At 38.8% G+C, this 15,739-nt stretch overlaps 1 protein-coding gene across 1 annotated transcript in view; it reads right to left on the bottom strand.

The window, feature by feature from the left end:
* LOC101607308 (sodium channel protein type 1 subunit alpha) overlaps positions 1–15,336 on the bottom strand; it is a 150,444-nt gene extending 135,108 nt beyond the window's left edge. Inside the window, exon 1 of the mRNA XM_045147269.1 lies at positions 15,116–15,336. The gene's annotated coding sequence lies outside the window, so the exon portion shown is untranslated. The remainder of the gene's footprint in view (positions 1–15,115) is intronic.
* Positions 15,337–15,739: the final 403 nt, after the last annotated feature.

Here is a 15,739-nt window from a genome sequence, read left to right as displayed (position 1 = left end):
ACCTTGAGGCAGCACTCATTAGTGGAAAGACCCCCCTTTTTTTTCCATGTGGCTTTTGCTCAGGTGAGAAGTGTTCTTTCAGAAGTGTTGCAGCAGAGTGGCCTCATATTTCATTAATGAGCTCTGGAGGCCAGTTCTGATTCAACCTTTGGCAAGAGCAATTGAGTCACTAGCCAACCCTCCCTCAGAATTTAGAACAAGAATAATGAAGATCCCCTGACCCTTAGATGTCCTTGGAAGGGGGACACTTGCACAGAATATAGGTCTGCTACAGTATATTACTACTACTGAACTTAGGAAAGGAAAGCAAGGTCATTTCATACTACCTTGAAAATAGCATTACTTTTAAAGCCTTCAGATATAGATTATCTGGGAATTAAATATCTATTAGCATAACTGCATCTTTAACAAATAAAATAACTATACTTATGCTATCTTAATAACTTTTATCTCTTTTTTTAGTTGTTAGAAATTTATTAACATTGAAACTGACTTTGAGTTATGCATCAATAGTTCATTATGAAATGGCAATGGATGAGCCTAACAATTTTTTCTGCAGTAGTTTTCACTGACACTCTTCAGCCCAGAGCTCCCCTCTGAGGTCAGGCCACTGTTTCAGAGACCCACGCGCTGAAGATCATCAACCAGCTTCCCTAGCGCTGTCATTTGTATACCAAACCCAAGTTAATTACAGTCATATCTTCAATGACTCTTTTTCTTAAGTGGTGGCAAACCTTTTAACTACAAATTCTGAAAAATAAGTGACAACTTTGACACTGTGCCTTTAAGACCTCCCTTCCAAATCTTATTTTTCAACATGTCATTAAAGACAGATTTTAATGGATATTTTACATCCCTTGAAAACTCTGTATTGAGAATTCTAAGAATAACATTGTTTGCTGCTGGAAAGCAGTGGAAATATCAGACATCAAGTAAATACAGTTGTTTGTAGATAAGGTTTTAAGAGTTACTATAGAAAGATGTCTCTATTTCTAAAAGTAGGAAAAGTTGGGGAATTTTAAAATACTAGCCCCATAACATCTCCATTATACAAATGGCCAGAGGGGGAGGGGCAGGATAACAGCAGTGAGCCAGAGCACAGGCCCTCTTCCTGGTGAGCATAGGAGGGAGGTTCAAGGGGTGGGAGCGCAGGTCTGCTGACCGGCTGTGCCATCCTTGACTCCTTTCCTTTGGTTTTCAGTTTGCTTGACTTTGTTTTCTGAACTATTTTGCTGGTATCCTGTGTCCTTTTCAACTGTTAAGTTTGGGGTTCTGTTTAGCCAACAAATGAACTTATGACTAATATAAGGATGTATTTTAGTGCATTAAATTTATCTCAACTATAGTGATCCAACCAGAAAGAAACAAAAATTTCTATAAGTAAATTAATATTTACTCAAACTTAAACTTATGAATTAATATTATAGAGCCATTAATACTGCGTTTTAATTATTTCTGATAACAAAGAAAATAAATATAGTGGATAATAGTATAGAAAACATCATAAAGTCCCATTATTCAAAAATAATAATGTGAAGCATTAAAATAGTAAAGTTTGTTGTTATTGCTTGTTTGTTTTAAGACAGCATTTCTATTGTATATCTTAGGCTTGCATGATAATCACTGTATAGCTTAGCCTAGGCTGGCCTCAGACTCGTCATGATCTTTCCACCTCAGCCTCCTAAGTGCTAGGGTTACAGGTCTATGTGTACCATCATGTCAGACTCAGCAGTGGGCACACAGTGTGTGTGCTAGGACTGAACAGAAGGTAGAAGTCAGAATCCAATTAGGGCCCAGGTGAGATAAGGGAGATTTGGAAAAGACAATAGAAAATTAATATATCCATTCAGGTAAGGAAAAATGGACTTCAAGTAAGTGCATTAGAACCTGTATTATTTTATAGTTTGCTGATTTACTTTGAAACACTTATTCACTTTATCAAAATTGAATGAAGTGAATTGAATTGATATATGTATCTCATTATGTGGTTATAGAACTTACTGACAATTTTTTTTTCTATCATGTATACATTAGAGATGCAATAACCTGCATCACAATCTTATTAGAGCATGCCTCCAGCCCAATACCTACTGGTATCATAGGAGCAGATGAATTGTCAAATTTATTCTTACAAATTTTTGATTTCAGGATCCCTTTATATTGCTAATATTAATATATGTATATTAATATATATATATATATATATATATATATATATATTGGTTTTTCAAGGTAGGGTCTCACTTGGGTCCAGGCTGACCTGGAATTAACTCTGTAGTCTCAGGGTGGCCTTGAACTCATGGTGATCCTCCTACCTCTGCCTCCCGAGTGCTGGGATTAAAGGTGTGCACCACCACGCCCGGCCACATTAATATATTTTGTTATACTCTGGATAGACTCCAGGGCTTCACAGCCCATAGTAGGCAAATGCTCTACCCCAAAAGCAGTTGTCTAGACCTCCAGCATCTGTATTATTAATATTGAGGAACTAAAAAACATTGTGATTTACATTCATTGTTGCTAGAACTTAAAATAGAGTTCCAAAAAATTAATGCTAAAAATTTGCAAATGAAAAATATAAATGAATAATATATTAATAAAATAAATAAATTAATAATTAATTAATAACCATATTTAAAATAGTCAAATAAATGTATTTATTTATTTAAAATATTAAATGGCATGAGTAGTACAATTTTATAAATTTGCAAATATTTATTGACTTAATGTCTAGATTCTTAAGTTTGTTTCTACATTATATAATTTATAATTTATATTTACATAAAGGTTACCAAATTTGTATCCTAAATAGAGATAGTTTAGTAGCTTTTTAGCATAATTGTAATATTTCCTCTGGAGGGACTACCATCATTAAACAAAAGAATCTGAACCACAAGCCTGTTGTGCTCTGTTATACTAAAAAACTGCTGGCTTCCCTTGAACATTTAGTGAATTTATTGCCCATGCATGAACATGTATCTTGGTTGACTGAGAAACACAGAAGCTCACAGTACTAAAATGCTTCATGTTTTGACTGTTGGTATCGCTGCTAATCATATCAGATGATCACATGTAAAATTTCCAAACTTCTAATTTTCTCTTAATCAGTTTTGTTACTGGCAACAAATATTGTCAGTTACTTCTTTTTGAGATAACAGGCTCAACTCATTTGCAAAAATTTGTCCACATTCAAGATTGAATAATCACCATGTGTCTGTCAATCCCTGTTTTCTAGTAATAATAGTTTTCCATGGGAGCACAGCCATTGAGCTCACAACCCACACAACTGTGCAGCTCTTTGGGATGATGTCCATTATACTTTGGTATGTGGCATCCATTCCATTGTAGCACACAGAATCTTAAGAATATGATGCTTGAGGGTTTAAATAAAAGCCTGAAAGCATTTTCTGTTTTACTAAATCAAACATGACATTCCTGGTGGTGGTTTGATTCAGGTGTCCCCCATAAGCTTATGTCTTCCGAATGCTAGGTCCCCAGCTGGTGGCAATTTAGGAACTGTACCCTCTTGGAAGTGACGTATTATTGGGGGTGGGCTTATGAGTGTTAGAGATAGCTTCCCCTTGCCAGTGTGTGGCACACTTTCCTGTTGCTGTTGTCCACCTGATGTTGGACAGGAGCAAGGCCCTGCTCATGCCATCATTTCCCCCTGCCATTGTGGAGCTTCCCCTAGAGTTTGTAAGCCAAAATTAACTTTCTCTTCCAAGCTGCTCTTGGTTGGGTTCTTTGGGCAGCAACTTGAAAATGACTGCATCATTTCTTTATAAGGAAAATGGCTTCCATTTTATTTATTTACATATATATATATGTATATATATATATATATATATATATATATTTTTTTTTTTTTTCCTTTGGAGTGAATGACAGTACAGAATACTTATTCAGTTTACTGTCACTGCCTTTAGTAAGGATGAACACCAGGGATTTCAGTTGTGTGAAGGTCACCTGAGTGAAACACATAAATAATACCTCTGTATATGAAAGCAGACATAATTATGATGGACCTGTAAAAGTTCTTTAGGGAAGGCCGAGTAGGTTGTAGGCAAGACTGAAAGCAATTGCTAAATTTATCTGAAAATTTCTTCTAGTTTCTGGGTTACATTTTGAGTGCATCAAAGAATGTGTGAATGTATTAAGAATGTGACTTTTACCCAATCTCATTGGAGGGCAAAATGTTAGTAGTGAGAGAGTGCAAAAGTAGAGGATAAAACAAAAATACAAGAGTGATGGAATGGAGAGAGAGAGAGAGAGAGAGAGAGAGAGAGAGAGAGAGAGAGAGAGAGAGGGAAAGTATATTAAAGAAGGGAAGGTAAATTTTGGCAACAGACAGCTAGGATCCTATTCTTTTTTTGTTGTTGTTGTGGTTTTGAGGTAGGGTCGCACTTTAGGTCAGGCTGATCTGGAATTCTCCATGTAGTCTCAGGGTGGCCTTGAACTCACAGTGATCCTCCTCCTTCTGCCACCACACCCGGAGGGATCCTATTCTTATTCATCAGCTTCACCCAGAAGGACAAGGTCACTTTCATATGTTGCTTTCTTTGCTTACTGATTTCTACTCAGCTTGTTTTTATCTAAATTCAAGCTACTTCCTTTTGGAAATTCTTCCAATGGAACTCGTGCCTTCCTTCACAGAAGTTGATCTACATTTCTCTACTGTCCTAAATACTGATTCCCCAAATCATCTGAAACCTGAACCCCTCAGGCCCAGGTGGCTCTGCAATTGTGGATCTCTAGACTTGAGACCAGTCTATGCCTCTTTGGTTTTGTACCAACAAAGTGACTTACGTAGCCCAAAATACCACTGTCTTTTTTTTTTTTTTTTTTTTAATGGCATATCACATTCCAGGGGAATATCAAAACTGCTGTCTGGTAGAATTTGTCAACTCTCAAAGAAACACTTTCTAGGATTTTCAAATCCATTGGATTTCTTAGACTTAAAATTTTTTTCTATGATAGAATTCTAGATTCTTCTCATCTGTAAGTACATAATTCAAAATCCCAAGCACAGTGTTCTTTTCTTTTTATTAAAATGTTTTTTTTTCAATTTGTATTAATTTGAAAAAGGAAAAGAGGAAGAGAACGAAAGAGACAGAGTATGGGTGCACCAAGGCTTCCAGCCACTGCAAACGAACTCCAGATGTATGCCCTACCTTGTGCATCTGGCTTACTTCGGTCTTGGTGAATCCAACCGAGGTCTTTGGCTTTGTAGGCAAGTGCCTTAACCACTGAGCCATCTCTCCAGCCTCCCAGTGTTCTTTTCTTAGTCTACTTTCTTTTTCTTTTTTTGGCTTTTTGAGGTAGGGTCTCACTCTGGCCCAGGCTGACCTGGAATTAACTACGTAGGCTCAGGGTGGCCTCAAACTCACCATGATCCTCCTAGCTCCACCTCCTGAGTGCTGGGATTAAAGGTGTGCGCCACCACACCCTGCTTAGTCTACTTTCTTTAACATTTAAATCGTACTATTTGGGCTGGAGAGATGGTTCAGCGGTTAAAGATGCTTCCTTACTTAAATTGTAATATTTAGTTAAAATAATCTAGATACTGTTATCTAAGACATGGCATTAATGATCTATTCCTCTCTCTGCTCCAATTTGACAGATTATTTCACATCTTTTTTTTTTCTTTTTTTTTTTTTGGTTTTTCGAGGTAGGGTCTCACTCTGGTCCAGGCTGACCTGGAATTAATGATGTAGTCTCAGGGTGGCCTGAACTCATGGCGATCCTCCTACCTCTGCCTCCTGAGTGCTAGGATTAAAGGCGTGCACCACCACGCCTGGCTATTTCACATCTTAAAAGGAAACACGCCTCATGATTACCATCTCTTCTCCTTCCTGCCATTTCTGGCTCATCTCTCATTACTCCTGTCTCCCTCCCATCATTTTTAAAACTTGACCTTGCCACCAATTTAATCAGTTTGCTTCTATGTTTTTTGTTTTGTTTTTTTTTTTTTTTTTTTTTTGAGGTAGGGTCTCACTCTAGCCCAGGCTAATCTGGAATTCACTATGTCATCTCATGGTGGCCTCAAACTCATGGTGATCCTCCTACTTCTGCCTCCCAAATTCTGGGATTAAAGGTGTGTGCCACCATGTTCAGCTCTCAGTTTGCTTCGATGTTTTAAAACCTATGGTTATAAGGAGTATTTATAGATAATTCTTCTTTGTCTTTCGGTGTTATCAGTCTTTCAGTGTGAGGTCAATGCATGGTCAATAATAGAGACTAAGTAAATGCAAAATGAACTTCCTGAAAATTTTCTAATGTTTAAAGGGAGACATTAGATTATTATAAAACTCAGTTTCCAGAATATCATATGCTTGATGTTTCAAATCTAATTTTGTATTTGACCCCTTTCCTCAAACTTCCATTGCTACAAAAATTTCAAATAATTTAACTTGGGCTGGAGAGCTATGTAAGCACAAGGGCCTGAGACCACCCTAGCTCAAATCTTTGTAACTCAGCTGTGGTTGTTTGGCCATATGTAACTATAAACCCAACCCTGCAGAGAGTAGAGACCCAGAAATTGCTGGAACTTATAAACACCTAACCATTACCATCATTACAGCTTCCTGATACCTCTGGCTCAGCCTGTACATCTCCCATTTACTCCTGACACATACATGTGCCTACAGCACTCATATACTGCATATGCTCACAGCCCATTGTGCAAACATGCATGTACACACACACACAATACATTCTAAACTTTACTATTAATCATTTGTAGCCTAATCTAATTAATATTCCAAGATGTAAAATAATGAAATATTTGGCTATTTTCTTATTAGCTTTATAGTGAGTCTACAATTTTTATTAGACATATGAGTCTCTGTAAAAAATGATTTATCAACTTTTATTTGAAAAATAATGCGTTCTAACTTCTGTTTTTTCATGATTTGTTTTTAAAATACTGGGCATCAAACTCAGGATCTCACATATACTAGGCAAGTGCTCTACCAGTGAGCTATGTTCACAACCTCTATACCAACTTAAAATGCAACATATGCTTATTTTGAAAATAACTCTTTATAAAATAACACTAAAAGTTTAAAAAAAAATAAGCCACTATCAGGAAAAAAACTACAAAACTACTAAATCATTAATACTGAGATTTACTATATAAAATTTTGTTATTTCATCTACACTTGTATATTTAATGTCATAAATGATGAAAAATTACTACTTTTATTATAAGATAAATGATGACATTCTAATATCAGAAAAAAATTACAAGGATTCAGGAGTGGGGGGTGGGCATGCCTTTAACCCCAGAACTTGGGAGGCAGGGGTAGAAGGATCGCCATGAGTTTGAGACTAGCCTGAGACTACATAGTGAATTTCACTGCAGCCTGGGCTAGAGTGAGACTTTGAAAAAAAATATTATAATAAAAATACAGAAATCAAAGTCTTATAAAATAGATGTAATCATGTTTTTTCCCATGTTTTCTCAAGGCAAAAATGAATGTTTGCATATTGTTTTATGTATCAGTTTTTCTGAGCAATTATGAAACTTGTTTAATGGCATTATAATATCTTACTGTTTATATAGAACATGATTTACTTAGGATTATATAGATAAACAATTTTCAGTTGTTTGGATAAAATTATTTTTCCTAAATAGTCTGGTGAGACTGTCAGTTACAATTCAAACTTGATCAGATGTTCATGTCATACTTAGATAGTTATTTGTTTTTCTCTTTGTTTGTTTATTTAAGATGATAGATAGAAAGATAAAAAGATAGATAGATAGACAGAAAGATAGGTAAATGATAGATAGATAGATGATAGATAGATGAGAGATAGACAGATAGATAGAAAATAATATGGGTATGCCAAGGCCTCTTGCCATTGAACAGATGCACAACTTTGTCCTCCTGGTTTTACATGGGCCCTGGGGAATTAAACCCAGTCTGGAAAAGCTTTGCAATCATCTTCAACTAGAGTCATCATCCTAATACCATTGGTTAGATTTTTAGTGTAAAATATACATCTCCCAAAACAAAGACCAAAAAGTTGTGAAAGCAGTAAGCTGCTCTAGATAACAGAACCTTGGAACCACCACAAAGTCCACATCTGGGCTGTCTTCTCACACCTTTCCTTGTTCCTGCCATTTCTGAACTGCAACATCTTCCTAAGACATTATACTTATAATTAATGAACATGATTCAGTTTCTTCTGTCTATGGAAGCACTTTGAAATTATTTTGTTTATAAATTTCTTCATGAGTTGTTAAATTTACATCCATATTTATCCATTTTGCCATTGATATACAAAGAACCTTAATTTTTTTCAAAAAAGCTTAAAATATTATCTTTTTTTTTCTTTTTTCAAGGTAGGGTCTTGCTCTAGGCCAGGCTGACCTGGAATGCACTATGTAGTCTCAGGGTGGTCATGAGCTCATGGTGATCCTCCTACCTCTGCCTCCTGAGTGCTGGCATTAAAGGCATGCACCACCATGCCTGGCTCTTAAAGTATTTTTATTTATTTTCAAGTAAAGAGACAGAGAGAGAGAGAGAGAGAGAGAGAGGGAAAACGTTGGGTGTGCCAGGGCCTCTAGCCACTGCAAAAAGCTCCAGATCTATGTACCACTTTGTGTTTCTGGCTTTACATGGGTACTGGGGAATAAAACCCAGGTCATTAGGCTTTGCAGTCAAGTGCCTTAACACACGGAGCCATCTCTCCAGCCTAAGAACCCTAATTTTTATCATAGGTAATGGATAAACATGTCAGCATAGGCACGACAGTGCAATCAGTATTGTCACTTTGTTTCTGTCCAGTTTGCTATGCATCATGCTCCTTTAAGTATAATGCTAATTAGTTTCCTCATTAGGATATTAACATATACCTAGGCAATCCCTGATTACCCAAAAGGGAGTAGGACCATTAATATAGCAACATACTAAATTTCATTGACAACAAATGCCAGTTTACTCTCTTTGCTTATTATTTTAGTAGTCACAAGTACAGCCAAAGACAACCATCAAAGACAGAATTGTGTTTACCTCTAAAGTTCATCAGTTGTGGTTCAAACCTCACTACCTTAGTATCTGTCTATATTTGAAGACAGGACCTTTAAAGAAGTAATTCAGTTGCATGTGACTTTTAGATTAGACATAATCTAACTTGTGTCCTTATATGAGGAAATCTGGGCACAAAAGCAGGGAGCAGGGTATGTACAAGGACACAGTAAAAAGATGACATCAGTGAACCAAGGAGAAAGGCCTCAGAAAGAACCCCACCTGTCAAAACATTGATCTCAACTTTTAAGCCTCCAGAATGGTAAGAAATATATTTCTATAATTTAAGCCGTCCAACATGCAGTATTTAGTAATTATAGCCCAAAGCAACTAACGTAACAGCCCACCCTACTTGAAAAGGACACCTCCACATCAGGGTCAGCAGTTTCCTACCTGTGATATTTGAGAAACATCAGAGGAGCAGGGTATTACAAAGATCATGACAAGTGTGTTTGTGTAAGCTCAGCACAGGATGTGCAGTGTGATAGAGTTATTTCCTAGAAATAACTACTGATCTTTTCCCAGAAACATTCCGTTCATTAAAGCACTTTTCATCATTATCACCTTAGCTTTGTGGGAGTGACAAAAATGAACAGGCTTTCAACAAGAAGAAAAGTTTTGGCACGAACTTAAAATGTAAATGACAGTTAAAGAAAGTGGGACAATTTTTTCAAACTTAAAGTTATATGAGTTCTCAAGATTTTTTTGTGACTTTTTGTTAAATATGTTGATTCATTTATGTGTAAGGAGAGAGAGAGAGAGAGAGAGAGAGAGAGAGAGAGGGAGAGAGAGAGAGAGAGAATAGACATAGCAGGGCCTCTAGCCCCTGCAAATGAACTCCAGATGCATGTACCACTTTGTATGTATACCTGGCTTTACATGGGGATTGGGAAGTCAAATCCTGGGAAATCAAAGTCTTTTTTAAAAAGATGTTATTTTTATTTATTTATTTGAAAGAGAGAGAGAGAAAGAGGTAGAGAGAAAGAGACAGAATGTGCACACCAAGGCCTCCAGCCACTGCAAACACACTCCAGATGCATGCTCCACCATGTGCATCTGGATGATGGGGGTACTGGGGAACCAAACCTGGGTCCTTTTGGTTTGCAGGCAAGCATCTTAACCACTAAGCCATCTCTCCAGCCTGGGAATAGTCTTTTCAGCAAATAGTTCTGGGCCCACTACAGGCCAGCAAGCAAAAGCAAGAAAATTCAGCCTGAGTTCATATTGCATACAAGAAGCCAAACCTAACCCAACCACTGATGTAAATGCAAAAGCTGTATGTATAAAACACACAAGGAAAAGATTGGTGTACGTTTTACACCAGGTTTCTGACTTTGATACCAAAAACACCTGTGATAAAAGAAAAATTAATAAGGTCAAAGTTAGGACCAAGGCTATAGAGAGCAAAAGAGAGACAGAATGTGAAGGGGCAGGCATGCTTGATCAATCCGAGGTGTCAAAACAAAACAAAATCTATTCTGTGCTGGAGATCTAAGAGAACTATAGTGTCTATAGGAAACTGAGCAAGAGTTACGAAGAAACAAATAGTCAGGGAATATAAAATAATGCCCCATCGTTATTCTCTTAGAGTGTAGATTGTGTTTGAATAAAAATATAACGGCAATCATTTCAGCATAGATAAAGTAAAGGCTGAAGTCTGTGTTTTTAGCAAGTTATTTAAAAATCACATTTCTTAGTAACACCTCTAATCAGTTCCTGTGTCCTGGCCACAACAGTGAATTAAATTCTTCCTTTCCATCCTAATGTCTCCCTGGCTTAAGTTTCTTCAATTTTGTCATTTCAGGAAGAAAGCCTTAAGTACAAGAGGCTCTGACTTGGTGACCAAGGTTGTTTGTACCTGATTGTTGCATCACTCTATCCACTGATTTCAGGGTTTTCCATTAAACTGTATATGTCTGTGCATGTCTGAAACATTTTTGAGCCAATATGCTTGCATTCTAGGAATGATTGCATGTTTCAGAAACTTTACAAGTTATTTTTTCTTAAATCAACTTTGGGTGAATATAACTGCTTTAAGCTTTTCAACCTCAAAATGTGCCAGTATGAAAGATCAGATTATATTTACTAGACAAAAATCCACAGCTCTGGGTGGTCACCTGAATGGCCCCATCTCCTTCCATTTTTCCATATGGAGCATATGTTTTCCTTTTCTGCCTGTCGGTGATGTGCTGTCTTTCGGGAGCTCTGTGTTTTCTTCCTTCTGTCTCAAATGTTCTTCCTCACTGACAAGATATGCACAGTTCATTCTATTTTTCATCTTCTTTAGATTTCTACCTTAAAACCCATTTTCTCAGAGCTGGAGAGATGGCTTAGAGGTTAAAACACTTGCCTGCAAAGACAAATTATCCAGATTCAATTCCCCAGGACCCATGTAAGGCAGAGTCACAAGGTAGCATATGTGTCTGGAGTTTGCTTACAGTGACTGGAGGCCCTGGCGCCCCCAGTTTGACTCTCCCTCCCTTGCTCACTTTATCTGCCCCTCTCTCAAATAAATAAATAAGAACTGCTTTCTCCACCTCCTTTCCTTCTGAAAGCATCTCACATTTGCTGTCTTGCAAAAATATGTTGTCTTCTTCAAAGGACTTTGGCATTCCTTTATGTATTGTTTGCTGACTTCTGACTCCATCTTTAGACTGAGGCACCACGTGGGCAGGAATTCTGTTTTAATCTCCAGATTCTTAGCATAGAAACTATCTCACAGCACTGGAAGTTACTTTTTCTTTTCTTCTCCTCCTCCCCCCGCCTTCTTTTTACTTATTTATTTTATCTTTTTTTTTTTCTTTTTCTTTTTAGGTAGGGTCTTACACTAGCATAGTCTGACCTGAAACTCACTCTGTAGCACCAGGCTGGACTGAAATTCCTAGCAATCCTCCTATGTCAACCTCCATAGGGCCAAGGCTAAAGGCTTCTACTACCTCCCTGGAATCTCTTTTTCTTTTCTTTTTTAATGAAAGAAGCAGTTGTGGGGGGGGTTTCTTAAGTCAAAGCGTTCTTTGAAATGTGGTAGGTAAGAAAGGTGCAGCCAGATACACAGCGTGCAACTCGCTAGTAGCTCCACCACCACCCAGGAGGCTGCAGGAGTGTGGAGCACAGAGCCTATGGATGAGGGACTCTCTGGGTCCTAGTGGGTTTTGTTACTCATCTAACTGTATAACAATGGACAAACTAACTTAGTCTCATGGCCTTCATTTTTTTTCTGTCAAATTCACAGTGCCTACTGCCTATCTCATAGGAATCAAAAAGATGACATCTGTGAAGTGCTGTTAGAAAAGTGCCAGGCACAAAATAGATACTATTCAACTTTTTAAGGTAAAACAATCATAGAATCTATGGACACAGATAAAAGAAAAAAAGTTATAATAGGAATAATTTGGGGTAGATTGTAGAAACCTACTTTTTTTTCTTTTTTCTGACACAACTGCACTGAGAATGTCTCTTTCCCATTCCTGTCCTAAACTGGTAAAACCTACATTGAGTTGTAAGATATGCTTAACTGACTATTCTGGATTTCAAAGGGAAGGGCTTACTTCAATGAACACAGCCCCTGACCCTGTGGGTGACAAATACTGGTACTGCAATTGCTGATTTCCTTTTGCTTCTCTTCCCTGAGATCTTCCTCTTACCTCTCCCCCTCCTAAGGTAGCTAGAAATTTGCTCCTGGCAAGTGCAAGGAAGAAATAGCAGGCTCTGCTTCTCCAACTAACCATGAGGAAAATCATACTTTGGATGGGTCCCCAGGCTCAAACTGGGAGGACAGTTTGCATGGCAGGCTTTACCACCATAGCTTCTAAGGTGCCTCAGAGGAAACTCCAACCAAGCCTTACACTTCCTTCCTTGTATGCAACACTCAGAGAAGGTGCTCTTATGGTTGCTCTGAGTCTTGGGGTGGAATGACAGTATCCTTTCCACAGAATTGGAATATTTCTTACTGAATCCTCTGGGGATTCCTGAGTTTCTGGTCCCTGTGTAGTGTTCTTCAATCATGTCCACTTGCTTTTGGTATCTTTGGCTAAGAAGGCAGAATACTGGCTGGTCTGCCCAATGACTTCTTGGATACTGTGTAATTAACTCAGCCTGCAATTGTGCCTTCCCAGATCCCATAGATTGAGAAACCCCCTCTGCCATGTCTTCAATGGAAATTGCACTAATAAATGTATCTCCAGGTAGCAAATTTCCCAGTAAGAGGCAGTGTGTGAACAGAGACTATTAGTATTGGCAACAAAACCTGATGTGTTTTTCCTACCAGTATGAACATGCTCTGGATATACAAGCCTTCAAACTTCAAGATACATGTTGGAAAAAATTAATTTAAAAAAGTGACTGGGATGGGGAACAAAAGCCACCCAAGTGGCGATGAGTTTAATAGGAACCAATCTCACTGTCAAGTCCATGTGACATAACCAGCCACTTGAGTTCTGTCCTGGCAGTTTATAATACTACCTCACCCTCTCCATGAAATTGTTTTCCCGTAAATCTCTGTGGCCATCCATTCCTGTCTACACATTATGTTCCTAAAATAGACACCATCTAAAAATCTCTTCAAGGAGCTCTGTGGAGGAAGGCCTAAATTGCAACACTCCTCCAGAGAAGACAGAAGCAATACTTAATAGCAGTTACAAAAGCAAACACCACAGAGGGGAGTTTGCAAGGAGTTGGTCACCACAGCGATTCTGCTTCTGAAATGCACAGCAGCTGAGTTAAAGTGCCAGACGCCTGCCTGGCAAAAAATAAAATAAAAATAAATAATAAAAAACGTGCGGAAGCTCCCAGTTGCATCACCCTGGCATGCCAGGTATTGCAGCAAATGGGAAAGGTAAGCCACCCCCTGATCCAGGCAGGAGCAAGCAAGGCAGAAGCAGCAACCTCAGCATGGAATTTTCCTATTTCTGTTTGGCACATCCTCTCGGCATGATTTGAAGTGCTTTTTGGAGAAATATGTTCTGTTACTACACTAGCGCATTGGACAAACTCTGTGAACCTGCAGATCTAGGGAGAGAGAAGCCACATTTGATAGGTGTGATAGCAACAGCGTTTGGCAATTTGCAAGTTTGCTACTGCACCTCAGCAATATTTAGTCACGTGCACAGAGGACTAGAAACATGCCCAGCCTTGACTTCATTGTTTCATCGGACATGGGAAAGAGCACCAGTCTGTTTGGACTGATTTGCTAGGAGGAGTGACGAGAGCTGTTCCGTAAATGTAACAAGGGAGGAGGTCTTTACACATGTACTTCGGACAGACAGGAGACAGAAACATTGTTCACAAAGACGTTTGAAAAAGCCCCATGCCCATCCAGAAGCACTGCTTCCTGTGCTGTCCACTGAGCCAGATGGTTGCCAGGATGAACCAGCAGCACCTGCAGTATCATTGCTGCCTGTGACCTCTGCTTGGTTAAAAGTAAGTCAGTCCTTCCTGTTTGGCATGGCACGGAATAAAGGACTCTTTCTCACCTCCCTCAAGTTCCTTCACAAATGTGGTTTGCTCAGGACTCAGTGATAGAAGAAGCTATTGTGCCCTCCTTGCCCAAGTCAGGAGGCATTTCTTCTCAGCATCCCGGCCTCTGCCCAAGGAAGCTGGCTCCCCTGCAGTGCCAGCCTCCCATGGCAGCCGCTACCTTCCTGCTTCCATGCAGTTAAAACAGAGATCTCATTTTTGCACCATCTTTAGGAACAGGATGACCTCTATTCACAGACAGCTAGTCCAGTTGCAAAGCACCAGTGACAGAGGGGGCTTCAAAAGGAGATGTTAAAATAGCATGAGGGTGAGCAGACACAAGAACTGGCTGGATTCCAAATTATTTCAGGCCAAAGAACCTCATCTTTTATCAAAATGCTGAACTGCCAAACAAACCTGATTCCAGTTCAAGAAAGGTTGGCAGAGGAGGGGGAGGGGCTGAAGGAGAAGGGGAGGAGGGATGTGGGAGGAGGGGGACACTGGGTCGAGATTCACATACAAAAATGGACTTCCTGCTCTGTGCACTGTACTCCTCTGAGCCCCCTTTACCAAAGGAATAGCAAGAACGAATACATGCAAGATCGCAAGAAAATAAGTCGACAGCTTACCTGATTAAAAGGAAAATTATCCATCTGCAGTGAGAAGCACCATCTCCCATGTACGAGATGATGAGGTGGGTAAGGTTCCTTCAGTTGCAATGGTTGAGATTCCGTCTTACTAAAGGTGACCAAGTATTCACCAGGGCTGCAGTCTCACAGGGACAGAACACACAAACACACGCACACGCACACACACACGCACACATATACATAGGCACCAGAAACCTCTGCAGTATCCTCTCGGCTTCATCCTCGCCTCACTCTATGGTACCTAATACAAATCAGCAAATAGCTTGTTAAAAAAAAAAAAAAAAAAGAAAAAAAATCGAGGCAGCACCTTACCTCACATTGCCATCTAGTGGCCACATTCTAAATGGGTGCTCACAGTTCAGATCTGTGCCTTCTTTCTCAATCTCTCGCTCTCGCTCTTTCTCCCTCCCTCCTTCCCTCATTTGCTTTATTCCCCTTGACTTCATTGCTTCCACTTGTTTCAATTTCCTTCCCCCTTGCTCTCTATCATAAAGCTACTGACTTAAAGATGAAGATATTAAAAACCAAACTTGTTTTCAAGTAAAAAACCCTTTTATTTGGAAAGGTTACTTCATTCTTAAATTCATAAATTGCTCTTACCTC

The sequence above is a fragment of the Jaculus jaculus genome, chromosome 4, assembly GCF_020740685.1.
Source record: "Jaculus jaculus isolate mJacJac1 chromosome 4, mJacJac1.mat.Y.cur, whole genome shotgun sequence".
In the NCBI taxonomy this organism is placed as follows: domain Eukaryota; kingdom Metazoa; phylum Chordata; class Mammalia; order Rodentia; family Dipodidae; genus Jaculus; species Jaculus jaculus.
The sequence above is the reverse complement of the archived record's forward strand: the minus strand, read 5'-3'. Positions and strand labels throughout refer to the sequence as shown.